This window comes from Diabrotica virgifera, chromosome 9 (assembly GCF_917563875.1).
Source record: "Diabrotica virgifera virgifera chromosome 9, PGI_DIABVI_V3a".
NCBI classification, from domain to species: Eukaryota; Metazoa; Arthropoda; class Insecta; order Coleoptera; family Chrysomelidae; genus Diabrotica; species Diabrotica virgifera.
The window spans coordinates 175207434-175222180 of NC_065451.1; the positions used below are offsets into that span (position 1 = coordinate 175207434).

The following is a 14747-nucleotide window of genomic DNA, read 5'->3' on the forward strand; positions in this document are numbered from 1 at the left end:
CTGAAAATTTTGAAGGAGCGACGGGTCTAGAGTCTAGAGACGGCGCGCGGGCACGCTGTGCATATCAGTATTGTAACCATTTTGAAGATTGGTAACGTTGGTTTAGTACCTATATATTACAGATTACAGTGTGCGTGCATTTAAACATGGAAGAGTGTTGCTACGTATTGCGTAATTGATTAACTACTTGAAAAGTCATTCTACTTGTATATTTTTTTATATATTATTTTAAAGAAAAAAAAATTATATTATTGAAAATGGAAGAATTAAAATATAAACAATAGTTTTCAAAATCTGTTCTTTTTCCTACTTGTTTATTTTTTTATGTTAATTTTATGGTAGAATAATATGTTGAGTTTGTTTATTATTTATTGTTATACCTGTTACATATACATAATTACATACATATAATTTGGAAATAGTGATTTGTTTAATTTTATCCCACAGGATTGAAAACAAAAACTTATATTTGGGAGGTTCAAAATATTTTTTTAAATAAGATTTTTTTACATCTGGTTTTGATAACACTTTAGAAAAAGTCACGCGTCGCCACTGGGGGTCACCAATTAGCGGACCGCGGTCCGCATCCGGACCGTGAGCTAGATTTGTACGGACCGTCAATAAATTCAGAATATACCTAGTGTTTGGCAATTTTGAAAATGTTTGGCCATGAAATTGTCAACTTATGTGTGCGAAGCCGCTTTATCAAGAATGAACTTTATTAAAAATCAGTAAATATCTCACTTAACAGATGAATATCTCAACTCCCTAATGAGACTCAGGTGCACTTAACTCACTCCAAACTTCAGATAGGTTGTACATAAAAAATGTCATTTTTCTCTCTGATAATTTAATTTTGTAAATTGTTTTCCCCCTTATTGTTATACTTACTAATCATTAATTTTGAAATTAGGTAAGCTGTAATATAAAATTGTCATGTGCATTTTTTTTATTCATTTTGTCTCTACTGTATGTTAAGTAGGAGTACTTTTCAGATGTGCATTTAATTAAAATAATTTTCAGATTTAATAAGTTTGCAACAAACACCTTGCATTGAAACTAATGTAGAAAAGATAACATGTTAATTACCATTTTGTACTATGATTATTTATTTTAAATTCCTCAGTTGCCTTTCTATAAAGTTGAAGATGTCTAAAAAGATGTATAAATTCCTAATTTTTAAAATATTCTCAGTAACAATTTACAATACTGCTGTTATCAAAATATACTGATAATAACATCAAAACAATACACAATGAATTTATATTTTATTTATTGTACCAGGAAAACTTACAGAAAAGTATTCAGTAACCAAAAAACAATCAGATATTATTAGTTTTCCTTTCCATATTAGTTCATGTGTGAGGACACTTTCATATGAAAAATGTTTCTGACTCGATTTCTTTGCGGATTCCTGTTCAAAAATGTCCCCTTTAAACAAATCAGAAGGATGCCGGGTGAAACAATTTTTTAAGCAAATTCAAAATTACTTTTTTGCTTCGAAAAATGTATTTTTAGGTTTCTTGGGTAATTATAAATAATAAAGGTCTTTTGTCATATTTCTGAAAAGTTAATAGTTTTTGAGTTATAAGCGATTTAAAATCTGAAAAATGCGAAAATATGCATTTGCGATGCTTGAAAACTCTTGAGTTTTAATAAAATGACAGATCTTTTTTATTTAAGATGATCCGAAAATGCTAAAAACATATTTTCTCGGACAAAAAAGGTAATGTTTTGAATTTGTTAAAAAATATATTAAAAAATTTCGCTCGGTACCCTTCTGATTTGTTTATAGAGGATATTTTTTAACAAGAATCCACAAAGAAACCGAATCAGAACAGTCAGACACAGGCAGCATAAATCCGGACCCCGGAAGTGTCATAGGTTTTCGAAACGAACCCTCAGGGAAACTAATTGGTGACCCCTGGTCTATTGTACGCCACCAGTGATGGCGCCAGAAATTTTAGTAAGCTTGTTAATTCATACAATGATAAAAACACAATGTTTTTACATCACCCCATAGTAAAATTACCACGGCACTATCCGTAACAGCCCTTAGCCGCGTCGGAAGGGTTGGATAGGTAAGTACCAGCTGAGTATCATCTTCTGAGTTCCTTTGAACCGTATTGATTTACCAACAAATGATGGGATTGCCCGCCCGCTCCGACCATTAATCGAGGGTTCTGCCCTAGACCACGGATCGTAAATACATAATAATAGCGAGAAGTATGTAAAGAGAAACAAAATACAAAAACCAAAAAAGAATGTGTGTGTACTTTGTAAGCACGTAAGAAGTTATACTTCTATTAATACTGTTATTAAAATTAAACATTTGTGTAGAAAATCTGATGTTTTTTTAGATTTTCTACGCCCCTCTGTGGCGCAGTGGTAAGAGCGCCTACCTTTGAAACGAAAGGTCGGGAGTTCGAATCCTACCAGGGTCAGAAATTTTTCATTTATTATAAATTAATAAATGAAAAATAGTTTCTGTTCTTGTGGGATCGGTACTCACCGGAGGGACCGCAGACGTTCGGAAACAATTAGCGTCTCTTTGCAAAGACAATGACGTCGACTTTGCAAAGTAACAAGACACTTACTCAACACACACACTACACATTACTCCCCTGACTTAGTGATAAGTTATACAATTACGTGGCTAAAGGTTCTAGTTCTAAACCAAAGCCAGAATCAGAGAAAAAAAAAATCAGAGAAAAAAAAAAAGAAAAGATTTTCTACTATTCCTTAAGAGTGTAGGCACAAATATTTTACGGCTATCTATACCTTTGCTGTCTTTACACGACAAATTACGTGTAGTAATATTCTCACTGGTATGGATATGTAAACATGACAATGTCATCATTAACTTCAGAGATGGCTTTTGAATCTTCTTGGATAACTGTTACTTGTATAATTGCATTATTAATTCAGTTAATTAATATGATAATTTTTTCATTAACTGTGTATTCAGTGATTGTAATAATTTATATATTGTACAACAAAAACTAATACTCAATCGAGAAAAAAGGAAAAGTGATAAAGTGATTTTTTTAATAATATTTATATTGTTACTACGGAACACTTACAATTTTGACCATCTTTATCAACAAAATACTTGAATCACAGAATTTATCCTGGTGTATTCTCTGCTTGGATCTTTCATAAATAATAAACAATAAATAACTTTTTATTAAGTTCACGTCTACGTCTTAAATCAATTATTTATCAAATACACTATCAATATTATTTAATCAACAACTCAAAATATTATGAATGTCACTTGTGAATGTCACACTATATTGTGACTTGTCACCATATTGTATTTGACTCAGTGCTGTATGACAAAGATAGCGAATGTTCGATTTGGAAAATATCACGACGGACATGGTGTCCATTTTTTTCGAATCCTGAAAAAATTAATAAATATTTTTGAAAAATTTAAACGCAGAATGAAAGACTAAATTATTACCGAGGGCCGAAAGTCCCTTAGAATAAATAAAAAGTTTATTTTGAATGAGATATTTGAAATTAAAAATCACACTAAATTTTCTCTTAGTTTTTTACCCCTGTAACTTATTAAAATAAACATTATAGAAGTTTTCAGAGACTTTCGGCCCTCGGCAAGAACGTAATCTTTCATTCTGCGTTTAAATTTTTCAAAAATACTTATTAGTTTTCTCAGGATTCGAAAAAAAATGAATCCCATTTAAACAGCATTGCAGCCGAAACTTTGTACCCATCCTCTTAAGGGAAAAGCAATTGCTGGGAGGCTACAGTTCATAAAAAATGACGTATTAACGTTATTTTTAATTTTTGGTATTATTTTAATTACATAATAATAGAATAATAACTTCATACGTGCAGACAAAGTACACACACGCTTTTTTTCTATATCTACATATTAATAAATCCAAAAATATATATAAAAACTATTTAAACAGTCAGCACAACTATAGTATTTTTACTACAAAAACGTTATTACGTAGGTCAAAATTTTTGACGTAAGAGAACTGTCAAAACATTAGAATGTGACTTTCATTATTGTCATGTTTATTATAAACATGGCAATAATGAAAAGTCACATAATGTTTTGACAGTTCTCTTACGTCAAAAATTTTGACCTACGTAATAACGTTTTTGTAGTAAAAATACTATATAAACTCACTTATGTCCATACCAACTCCTACTATAACCATAAATAAAAATGACAACAACACATTCTTTATCCACAGCCGCCATATTGAATAATTTTTGACATGTCATTGGAATCCCCAATCAGAGCGAACGTGTAACGTATCTGCGCGTACGGCTAACAATTTTTGATGAATTCGCACACATTTAAATTTACTCCCAATCCCAACATTTTTCCCAATCGAGCCTAAAGAAGTATAACTTGAAAAATGTTAAAGATATTGAGGGAGGAGGGGGGGTAGATAAAATAGTAATTTGACAGCGTAAGGTGTTGAGGCATGTCATGACTGGGATGTAGCGTCATTATTTGATAATGACATTTTTCTTCAAATCCATTGTTACACACGTTTTCTGTGGAATAATTGAAATTATAGTATTTATAGACAAAAGCAAGATTTAAACCAAGATTTAACCACAAAGTTAAAGTTGGAGAAAAAACAAACGTGTAATTAGCGGCAAAAATAAAGTGTTGGATTGTTTTAATCGGATCCATGTGTTAAATAAATGACATTGGAAAGAAGGCCATTTATTAAAATCCAAAATATTATCTTCTTCTTCTTCATGTACCATGTCCTTTCAGAACGTTGGTTACCATCATAGCTATCTTAATTTTATTCACTGCCACCCTAAATAGCATGCTTGTATCAACACCATACCAATCTCGTAAGTTCTTCAACCATGAGGTTCTTCTTCGTCCTGGACTGCGTTTGCCTGCTATTTTTCCTTGCATAATATTTTGTAGCAACCTATATTTGGGACCTCTCATTACATGTCCGAAGTACTCCAGCTTTCTCTGCTGAGACGTTCTAGTATTGTGGAGTTTCGAATCTTCTCCATCCAATAAACTCTTAATATTCTTCTATTGCACCACATTTCGAGAGCCTCAAGGCGATTTAGTTCGATTTTATTCATAGTCCAGGACTCGACACCATAAAGTAAGACCGAGAACACGTAGCAGCGAAGCAGGCGGATCCTCAATGCGAATTTTAGGTATCTGTTACATAACACCTTGGACATCCTTCTAAAAGCGGCTCTAGCCTGCTCTATCCTAGATCTAATTTCGCCGTGACTTTCTGCGTTACAATTTAGTTGCTGTCCAAGGTAAACAATTTTATCAACTTGCTCAAGTGTGGTATTAAAACTTATATAAATTATACAAAATATTATCACCAAACGCAAATCCTTTTTTATTAAACAAATTTATATTGTTTTTAACATTAAACCTTATTTATACAAAACCTTGCTCCTGATTGATTTCACTGGTTGTATATCTAAAACTGTCATTATATATTCAAAAGGTTTCTGGATTTGTTTCCTGGTTTACGCACCATTAAAGGTTTAGTATATTAAAATATAGTTCAAGATACACAGAACAAAAATTACTGTACACAGTCACACACAAAAATATTGGTATTTTTTGATAAAATGTATATTATACAGTAATTTAGGATCACATGGGAAACTCTCTGTATGGTCTAAAACCTAAAATGAAACTATCAGATATCAAATTTTATTAATCTTATACGAGGTATGGCAAAAAATATGAATTTCGCTCAAGAGTAAAGTTCATTTAAATATTTCACGATATCGAAAATTGTTATTATGAAAATTTATTCGGAATTAAAAACTGTTTTAATATGCAATTACATTTTTCTGCTTAAAAAAAATTGCAAATTTAGTACAAATATGATAACTCTTCTGTTTCAATAGGAAAAAGGTCATTAGCTCTTCAGTGTCATGGATGATGAGGAAGACATGGACTACATGTTTAGAAAACTAAAGAAAGAATATGAAAAATGGGGCCTCAATATGAATATGTCAAAGACAGAGTATCTTAAAATAGGGGATGATGAAGAAAGTCCAGATTTAGAAATTAGATCCACAAAAACATGTAAAGAATATAGATATCTCGGATCTATATCTAACGAAGGCACTACCAAAAGAGATATCGAAAACAGAACGCAGCAGGGTAAAAAAGCGGTAAACATTCTAAGCTCTCTACTATGGCCTAAGTCTAAAGATATAAGACAAAAAACGAAATTAACAATCTATCGTAACTTGGTAGAGCCTATTATGACTTATGGGGCAGAAGTTTGGCAGATCACACGAAAAAAGAAAGAAAAAGGACAGAAGTAGTAGAAATGGATTATCTAAGGAGAGCGTGTGGTATATCCAGAGAAGATCATATCAGGAATGAAGATATTAGAAGAAGGACAAATACTGTATTCCAGTGTAGATAGAATTGAAACGAGACAACTAGTGTGATATGGTCACGTGAAACGAATTAATGAAGATATATGGCCAAAGAAAGCTTTAAATTACATACCACAACAAAGAAGAAGAAGGAGAACGCCTTCAGTTGCCTGGGAATAAAGATAGAGCCATCAAAGAAGACGAATGGATGGACAGAAAAAGATGGCGGTCGAAATGCGAGAAGCGGCAGAGGCTGTAGGAACCTCGCTTATAGATAGATAGATAGCTCTTCAATGTTCATAGATTTTTAATGTATGTTTTATAAAAAATTTCTGATCATTGTTTTTATCAAAATCAGAGATAGTATTCCCTGCTTGCATTTCGTTATTGTTCTATAAATGGTTCTGCGTGAAATGTTTTCATTCTAAAATAGTCTACTTTCAGCTTTAGGTACTCGCCCAACCAAATTGTAGATACAAAATAAAACTTCAAAATTGAAGAGTACATAGGTCCTAAAACCAAAAAAAGTTACGTAAAGTTTTCCATTTTAATGGCGACTTTCCATTTGTTAATTTAATTTTCCATTTCCAACAATCGTTTTTTTAGATTATAGCGCCATCTATCCATAATTCGAAAAAATGTCTCGAATAAAGGTTACTTATTTTTACGTAAGGAATCCAAATCTGCAATAAAAAATTAGGGCTCCCATTTAAGATTTTAAAGTAACCGGCCACCCCACCTCCGTGGGGGGTCGTGTTTGGTGCCATTCGATAGATTTTTTAAAAATATTGAATAAGTGTATTTTCCAGTTTTTCGATCTGATCTTCATTTCGCGAAATATCGCGGGATTCATATTTAAAATATTAAATTTGCCCCCCACCCCTCTCCGTGGGAAGTCGTGTTTGATATCATTCGACAGATTTTTGAAAAATATTGAGCACGTATTTTTTAGTTTTTCGATCTGTCATTCATTTCGCGAAATATTCGCTTTTTTCTTGTGAAACTTTGGGACTCACCCATTTCCTTACCCACCCAAATCGTCAGATTTTTGAAATATACACTGTTTTGCATGTACCTACTTAACTTACCTTATCTTAATCTGACGATTTCGAGTTTTTCTAAGGATAGATTTTATTTGGCCCCCCTTAACGAACCCCCCTGCATTAAGAGGAAATATTTGGTAGAGGTACATTTTCAGGGTACAAGGTTTCTCACCATGTAATAATCTAACGCGCTCGAGTAACTGCAAAAATCCCCGCTTGGGCTCCCCTACCATTTGTTTTTGTTAAAATTCAAGCCAATCAATTTTGTGCCAAAACTTTTATTATAGAACATACATTAAATCAATAATATAATATATAAAATAAATAATAAAAGTATTAAGACAAATAAATCACACCACAACAAGCAAAACTTTTACTTCGGAGTATACCTACATCACCTAAAATTCGAAAACTTTCCTAAAATGCTGAATTTCTTTATTCACAAGTCACGGTTAAAAAACCCGAAGCTATAACAATTTGCATACATTATTATTGTTTTCGTTTGGTTTGACCTGCACAAAAAAAACAAATCCATTATACTGTAATTTATCACTATGGTAACGGAATTTTGTTTTTTTTTTTAGATCTAATAAGCGTCTTTAAGCATGGTGTTTAATATTATGTATATAATTGCAGTTACTTTTAAATTTTAACCCATGGTTGATAACGTAAATATTTAAAAAGGTTCTAAAACTGTTTTCTTGTGTTTACGTTAAATATTGTGTTCAAATAGAATTTGGCATAGGCACAGTTGTTTGCCATAACAATTACATTTTTACCTAAAATATATCTGACGTTTCACCATGGAAAAAGAAAAAAACATCACTTACTTTTCTGCATGTGCTAATCACCAAAGGAGATACAGGATACGCAACCAAAGTTTACAGAAAGACAACCCACACCAACAGATATTTTGATTGCAAATCAAATCACAACGTAAACATCAAAAAACGAATTATCAAATCATTATAATGAGCTCAAAACACCTGCTCCAATGAAATGTCACCCGAGGAAGAAAAAACCTGTTAACAAAGGTTTTAACAAACTATCCATCGTCATTTTTATAAACAAGGTATTCCACGCAGTGCCGGCGCTAGGGTATAAGGCGCCCGCCTGCAAAACTAGCACAGGCGCCCTTCGTTTTTTTTAATCTAATTAGATTTTCGTATTTCATTTTTTGGAAATGGTACAAAATTTAAATGAGATGTAAATAGGTAAAAAATGTATTCTCCTTGTTTCGATGTTTACAAAATTATCAGTAGTAATTGCACAAGAGCTATAAAATTATTGAATTTTTCCCAAGTGACACTTTGACAGTTTTAATTTAGAAATTATGTCAAAACTGTCACGAGGGCAAAAATTCTATATTAATTTTAGAGATCGAGTGCAATTTGTTGCGATTATTTCATGAATAAAACTGTCCAAAACTAAAATTTCATTGTAATTTATTTATTAATATAATTAAACACACAGTTGTTATAAATATTTTACGGTTGAAAGTCATCACTTTTATAATTTTTAAAACATTAATTGTCATTCATGTCACTGAATGTATTTTTTCGTAGCAACGAAGGGCATCTGACGTAATATACTTAATATACGACGTAATATACGTAATATACGACGAGAAATTATCAAAAATTATCGGGTGTAATATCATAAGAGAGTGAGAATAAATTGAAAATAATGCGACAGTTTTTCGAAAATTTGTTGTCTGGCAATAGACACGAGAGCCCGCAGGGCTCGAGTGGCTATTGCCCAATGACAACCAAATTCAAGTAAAAATGAAGCATTATTTTCTTATTTATTCTTACTGTCGTGTGACATTTGTAAGATTATTTTTTAATACGTATATTATGGATATTTTCTTAAATGTGACAGTTGTCAAAACTAGGAAACTGGTTGCCATTAAACAAAAACAATCTACTTAAAAAAATTCTATCGGGAATTTTCTACAGTAGATAATTCTCAGTATAATTTTGATCTGATTGGACAGAATTAAACACGTGATCAAATATCTTACTATACGATTGGAAGTTAAAATCATTAAAAAATAATCAATTTAATTTAGATTTCTGTAGCTTTCTATTGGTCAGAATCTCATATGAATGAAATAATCAATAAGATTAATATCTAATTTATTACCAAACACCATTTACTACAGTGACATCCAGAAATCGATATGGAGACAAATTCTAATCAAAATTTGGCTATAGAGCTATTAAAATAAATCAGTAGGTACTTTTTAAGAGGTTTTTCATAAATAACTCAAAAGCTATAAATATTTACCAAAATTCAAGCTAATAAAAGAAATTAATTTCTTACCTGAAAATCCTTTTACTATTAGTTCATCTGAAGCTATTAACTTCTTCTGAAGCTCATTTCATAGGTATTTCTGAGTACTTTGATAAGTGTTTAGTAAGTATATTTTATAAAATGTACGTTTTCCGTTATTTAAACTTGAACCGTCTTGAACGCTTAAATTTTCAAGTAAGCAATTTTTTCGATTTTTTTTTACCCTCAATTTGGGAATGGGTAACGATACTTATTTTGTAAAAACTTTTCGAGTTATTTAAAAAAACCGCTTTAAAACATGCAATTTTTTCAAGAAAAATTAAAATCTTAAATAACTCAAAAAATATTAATTTAGTTTAATAAATTTATATGACAAATTTTACTTAGAATTTATCCCTCTATCGATTTATGTGGCTATTTCTAATGAAATAAATTTTATCCCCGAGAAGGGGTGGCATCCACCCCCTGGGTAAAAGTGCAAGTTGGCACCAACTCACTTTTGTTTCTTGAGGTATCCTCCAACTACCCATCAATTTCAATGAAAATCGATCGAGGTTCAACGAAATCGGAGGTGAAAACCTTCAGTGACTCAACTAATTTTCTATTGAAATTAATGCTAAACTATCAAGTCTAAACTAGATTTTCTTTTCCATTTCCTGTTTTTCGGCTCTTCTTTTTCGATTTTGCACCCCGGATAACTTTTTTTGAATCCATTTTTATTTAACTACACACTACTTAAATTAGATAGGTCACAGGGAACAGAAACAGTTTCAGAAATTCAGAGCCATGTTTATTTTACCACAAATCAATAATGTTCTCTCCTATAACTGCTGACACAAAGATTATAAACAACTTCAAAGAAATTTGAAGAAAATTAACAAAACATTCCCAATACCTAAGCGCAAAGATGTTTGGTTTTTAGAAACATTATATCTTCATCAATAAATTTTATTACGACACCGTAGGAATACAATTCTATGCATTGTATACGTTTGTATATTTACGTGTGTGAGTTGCAAGAATAACAAACACAGACTAGCGATATCTGGAACTTAAACCATATTTAAAAAATTAATTTTTCTATTTTATGAAAGTTTTAATACTATTATAGTATGATACCAGCAGAAAAAAGCTCATTTTGGCGCCCCCAAACAGTGGCGCCCGCCTGCAGTACATCCCTTGCAGGCCCGTTATCGCCGGCCCTCCACAATATAGAAGAAAGAAAACAACACAACACTACAAGCAGTCCAGCAACACCCACAAGAAGGGACTCAAGGGTGACACCGATACCATATCTATAATATAAAGATTTGATCAGAAAAATGAAAAAGGATAGGAAACTAGTATCACAACAACATTTAAAACAACCACCACACTCAGATCTATCCTGTCCAAAACCAAACCCAACAACACACAAGAAGGTCAAAGAACTGGATTTACAAAATACCCTGTGAATGCAATAGTTTCTATGTGGGAGTAACTGCAAGATTACTAAGCATCAGGATAAACGGGCATGAAACATACATCAAGAACAGGGATTTCGACAAATCACACATATGCTGTAATGATACGCCGCGAGCACTCACCGACAGCGGCAGCTAGAACCGTACGAGTTCCACCATCCGCGCAGATGCCCCACTCATTTCCACTTCTCTAAAACAGCACAGGCAGAGGGATACTTAAGGGGGCCAGCTAACGGAGATTCTCGAGTCTTGAAGCGACAGCTCTGGGCTCCACTACTAGTAGTCTAAGAGCTAGTGAAATTTTTCTAGTGATAATTGATAATTCATAGCACACCAAGGCTAAAAACTATGACCTGGCAGGCATCAGCCGTGCACGTGTATCTACCAGGTGAATCGAAAAGTTCAAATTTAGGGGGTAAAATAAACTTTCTCCTGTAAGGTTTAAATTTAAGTATGTGTTTGAGTAACTCATTTAGAAGAAACGTGTACAATGCTAGGCGATTCTGAAGAGCATAAGACCTTGCCAGGCGAGGGGAAAGATTAGGGGTTTTTCCTAAAATTATTCTTTTTGCATCGAACAAATTTTTTTTAGGTTTTTTGAATAATTCCAAAGAGAAAAGGTCTTTAGTGATTTTTCTCTTAAGTTAATAGTTTTTGTTATATAAGCGATTGAAAATTTTGAAAATTGCGAAATCGGCCATTTTTAACCCTAAATCGGACATTTATCTAAAAATTTCAAAATTGCCAAGGTAGGTAGATATTCTTTAAACATTGATTGATGAAATCCCAAAGAGTTTTTTGCAATACAATATCGGAAACGCCTTTGTTTTTTAATTGCTAATCAAGCGGGCGCGACACTGTAGTATAAGTGAGGACGTTTGAGTTGGCATAAATTCATTATCTTAAGAATGGGAAAATTTCAAGAGAAATCCTCAGACAGGTCGATTTTTATTTTTAAATTAGGACTTTTTGGCATATATATAATACTAGTGACGTCATCCATCTGAGCGTGATGACGTAATCGATGATTTTTTTAAATGAGAGTAGGGGTTGTGTGATAGCTCATTTGAAAGGTTATTTAATTCTCTATTCACTAATATAAACATTAACATAATTATTTATACAGGGTGTACAAACATTTTTTTTTATTAAATTAACTTTGATTAAATTTGACAAATATGTAGATGAAAAATGTTTTTTGTCCACCCTGTACAAATAATTATGTTAATGTTTATATTACTGAATAGAGAATTAAATAACCTTTCAAATGAGCTATCACACAACCCCTACTCTTATTTAAAAAAATCATCAATTACGTCATCACGCCCAGATGGATCACGTCACTAGTATTATATATATGCCAAAAAGTCCTAATTCAAAAATAAAAATCGACCTGTCTGAGGATTTCCCTTAAAATTTGCCCATTCTCGAGATAATGAATTTATGCAAACTCAAACGTCCTCATTTATACTACAGTGTCGCGCCCGCTTGATTAGCAATTAAAAAAACAAAGGGGGTTTCGATATTTTATTGCAAAAAACTCTTCGGGATTTCATCAATCAATGTTTAAAGAATATCTACGTACCTTGGCAACATTGAAATTTTTAGATAAATGTCTGATTTAGGGTTAAAAATGGCCGATTTCGCAATTTTCAAAATTTTCAATCGCTTATATAACAAAAACTATTAACTTAAGAGAAAAATCACTAAAGACCTTTTCTGTTTGGAATGATTCAAACAACCTAAAAAAATTGTTCGATGCAAAAAGAATAATTTTAGGAAAAACCCCTAATCTTTCCCCTCGCCTGGCAAGGTCTTATGCTCTTCAGAATCGCTTGTCATTGTACACATTTCTTCTAAATGTATTACTATGTATTACTCAAACACATACTTAAATTTAAACCTTACAGGAGAAAGTTTATTTTACCCCCTAAATTTGCACTTTTCGATTCACCTGGTAGATACACGTGCACCGCTGATGCCTGCCAGGTCATGGTTTTTAGCCTTGGTGTGCTATGAATTATCACTAGAAAAACCATTTTTTACTCGATAAAAACTCGATACATACTCGATTAAAAACTATTATTATGAAAGTTAGAAAGTCACCTAATCAAAGTTTAAAGACCCCCTACAAGATCCTGAAGAAATTTTTGTCATTATTTTATTAATAAGCTGTTATTTTTAATTATCAATAATGAGCGCTAAAAGCGTAATGAGGCGGCCGTCAATGTGAGTGCGAGTAAGATCCTCCATTCCGACCGTCCAATGGTGCATCTCAGTTGCACTCACATTGACAGCCGCCTCAATACGCTCCTAGCGCTCATTGTTAATAATTAAAAATAACAGCTTAGTAATACAATAATGACAAATATTTCTTCAGTGCCTTGTAGGGGGGTCGTTAAAATTTGATTTGGTGACTTTCTGACTTTCATAATAATAATTTTTAACTAAGTTATTAAGCCTTGAAAATGGTCATCTTCGCATTTTTCAAATTTTAAATCGCGTATAACTCGAGAACAATAAATCTTACAGAAAAATCACAAAAGACCTCTTTTGCTCCGAATGACCCAAATGATGTAAAAGAAATGTCCGAAGTGAATTTTTTTTGTGAATTTGTTTAAAAAAAATTGTTTAAACAATTTTTCGATTACGGTACCACCTGACACCCTGTGGATTCGTTATAAGGACCTCTTTTTGAGTATAAGTTTGTGCAAAAGAATCGAACTGGAATAATTTACCTAACGAGGGCGACGATACAGCATGGACTATAAATATCACGATTTGAACATAATATACAGTAACATTTAATTTCTAGAATCGGTTGTTTGTGTGAATCAACTTTTACTAAATGGCATTGGGAAGAGGATACTTTAACTAGTTGGAGTCTTCATTTTATATTTATAATCAACTTTTACTAAAACCAGCCGTTTGAGTCGACTCGAACTAGGAAAAGTCAACTCCAACTGGATAATCAACTTGAACTGTAACAAATATACATACATACTTTTATACGAGACAGGGGATCTGTCATTACAGATCATTATGATATGATGTCACAAGTGTTCGCGCGCTTTTTCGATCATTTGAAATAATTTAAGTACACAGAAGATTTTAAATTTGTATTGCTTATGCTGTATTGCTAAGTTATTATGAGTTTTTGAGACGCGAAATTTTGGAAATCTTATTTTTAAACGAGACTGAACATTATTATGTAATAAAACAAAAATGTGCGAGTTCCCTATTTTAATGAAATATTTTTTTATTTTTTCAGGGGGCGCAAAATTCAAGCACTAGGCTTATTATCCTTATCTATACAAGGACAAAGACAGCGACGTAGGAAAATATTTGACATACTTCTTTGGAATGTCATTTCTCGGCATAGAAGATGTAGATTGTTTTGTTAAAAGTTTTTGTCATCAATACAACCACAAAATCATAGAATAGTGGAGTTTGCTGACTATCTGGTCAATAAATTATTATCAGAATGTTACAGACGTAACTACAGGGTGTTTCATTAATAATTGTCCATATAGTAACTGGAGAAACCTTATCACAAAATACGAAG

The 14747-nt window shown here is 32.3% G+C and overlaps 1 protein-coding gene across 3 annotated transcripts in view; it reads right to left on the minus strand.

Annotated features, from left to right (window-relative positions):
* LOC126891952 (E3 ubiquitin-protein ligase RNF19A) overlaps positions 1-14747 on the minus strand; it is a 507192-nt gene that overhangs the window by 103124 nt on the left and 389321 nt on the right. The window lies entirely within an intron of this gene.